The sequence below is a fragment of the Styela clava genome, unplaced genomic scaffold, assembly GCF_964204865.1.
Source record: "Styela clava unplaced genomic scaffold, kaStyClav1.hap1.2 HAP1_SCAFFOLD_32, whole genome shotgun sequence".
NCBI lineage: Eukaryota > Metazoa > Chordata > Ascidiacea > Stolidobranchia > Styelidae > Styela > Styela clava.
The window spans coordinates 12,017-13,926 of NW_027556749.1; the positions used below are offsets into that span (position 1 = coordinate 12,017).

At 38.7% G+C, this 1,910-nt stretch overlaps 5 non-coding genes across 5 annotated transcripts; all 5 read left to right on the forward strand.

Annotated features, from left to right (window-relative positions):
* Nucleotides 1-593: 593 nt before the first annotated feature.
* Nucleotides 594-666, forward strand: Trnaa-ugc (transfer RNA alanine (anticodon UGC)). Its single transcript has one exon. It is a non-coding gene; the product is annotated as a tRNA-Ala (tRNA).
* A 170-nt stretch (nt 667-836) lies between these two features.
* Trnai-uau (transfer RNA isoleucine (anticodon UAU)) lies at nt 837-909 on the forward strand. The gene has a single exon. It is a non-coding gene; the product is annotated as a tRNA-Ile (tRNA).
* Nucleotides 910-1,162: 253 nt separating this feature from the next.
* On the forward strand, nt 1,163-1,250 carry Trnas-gcu (transfer RNA serine (anticodon GCU)). Its single transcript has one exon. It is a non-coding gene; the product is annotated as a tRNA-Ser (tRNA).
* Nucleotides 1,251-1,254: 4 nt separating this feature from the next.
* On the forward strand, nt 1,255-1,328 carry Trnan-guu (transfer RNA asparagine (anticodon GUU)). The gene has a single exon. It is a non-coding gene; the product is annotated as a tRNA-Asn (tRNA).
* A 297-nt stretch (nt 1,329-1,625) lies between these two features.
* On the forward strand, nt 1,626-1,696 carry Trnag-ucc (transfer RNA glycine (anticodon UCC)). The gene has a single exon. It is a non-coding gene; the product is annotated as a tRNA-Gly (tRNA).
* The last annotated feature ends 214 nt before the right edge of the window (nt 1,697-1,910 follow it).

A 1,910-nucleotide genomic window follows, 5' to 3' on the forward strand; every position in this document is an offset into this window, starting at 1 on the left:
ATAAACGATTATGAACCTACACATAAAACAACGTTGAGTACATATACTGCTATTTGTCTTTGAAATTATTTAAGAAGTAGACAATATCATAAAAGTTTAGACATTACAAAATCTAGAATTTATACAACACGATCATTAGATACTTTTAATAATGACAAATTAAAGTTAGATTTAAAGAGTATTTTAGGCGATACTTTTGATTATAAATTAATATGTGACTATATTGGACTCAATGGAAAGAAATTAAAAAATAAAGAATTAGCTAAAATATATAATAAACCTTTAGGTTCTATAAAAACAAGACTACGAACTATTGAAAAGGAACTTAGAAAATATTTTAAAAATAATTAAATCTTTTTTAGTGTTTTTGTACATATATATATATGGAGGGTCTCAAAAAACCTCTAGTCCTAAATACATAAAATTTAAGAGTAACAAACTCCGCCTTGTTACTAAATTAACTTTTTGACTTTAAACTGTTAGACACGGGTGCGTCTTTAACCACACTACAGTTTGAAAAGGTACTATAACCTTTTAGTCAAGTCGTGACTTAAACCGACTTAACTACCTCTGTTAACGCGGAGGTGGTTTTTGGGCCTGTAGCTCAATAGGGAGAGCATTTGGTTTGCAATCAAAAGGCAGTCAGTTCGAATCTGGCCAGGTCCACCATAATAGAGTGTTAGCTCAGCAAGTAAGAGCGCCTGTATTACAAGCAGGAGGTCAGTGGTTCAAGCCCACTACACTCTACCATTTTTTGCTGGTTTAGCTTAATTTGGCAAAGCACCCGTCTTGTAAACGGACGAGTAAAGGTTCGAGGCCTTTAACCAGCACCATATAGAGCTATAGCTTAGTGGTTACAGCGCACGCCCTATAAGCGTGAGATCTTGGGTTCGATCCCCAATAGCTCTACCATTTGGATCTGTGGTGTAATGGATAACATGCCTCTCTGTCTAAGAGAAGATAGCGAGTTCGATTCTCGTCAGGTCCGCCACGGAGGAGTAGCGAAGTGGTTAAACGCGTCTGACTGTAAATCAGATTCTTTTTAGATACGGGAGTTCGAATCTCTTTTCCTCCACCATTATCGGAAAGTAGCTTAGATGGAAAAGCACTCGGTTTGGGTCCGAGAGATCATAGGTTCAAATCCTCTCTTTCCGACCATTTTGGAGCGATACCCAAGCTGGTTTAAGGGGACTCATTGCTAATGAGTTAGGTTAGTTTCTGACGCATGGGTTCGAATCCCATTTGCTCCGCCACGCCCGATTAGCTCAGTTGGTTAGAGCGATTGCCCGTTAAGCAAGAGGTCACAAGTTCGAATCCTGTATTGGGCGCCACGCCTTGTTAACTCAAACGGTAGAGTAGTTGCCTTTTAAGCAAACGGTTAAAGGTTCGAGTCCTTTACGAGGCACCATTTTTGCCCACGTAGCTCAATTGATCAGAGTAAGGGTGTTCTAAGCCCTAGGTTGAAGGTTTGAATCCTTCCGTGGGTACCATTTTATTTATCTGGTCCAAAAATCCAAGGACCAGCTCTACAGACTCAAGGCTAGTCAAAGGTAGCACTATATTAGTGTAAGCCTAGTTTGCCACCACTGTCTCTACAGACCATTTTGACATGTGGTAAACGTTTCGCAGATGTAGTTTAGTGGTAGAACCTCAGATTTCCAATCTGATTGCGGGAGTTCAATTCTCCCCATCTGCTCCAATATTTCAATGTCATTTTTGACATTTTCAGGAACAACGACGTCTATAACGTCAGATTCCAAATGTGCCGAGCATCACAATTTAAACTGCTCATTATTTGAGGTGATCAAAATGAAAACGATATGCGTCAAAAGAAACATGACTCAAAGTGAAAAACTTTTAGTTTTAAGACAGAAGAGGCTAGTTTTAATATCACAAATAAAACACGTCAA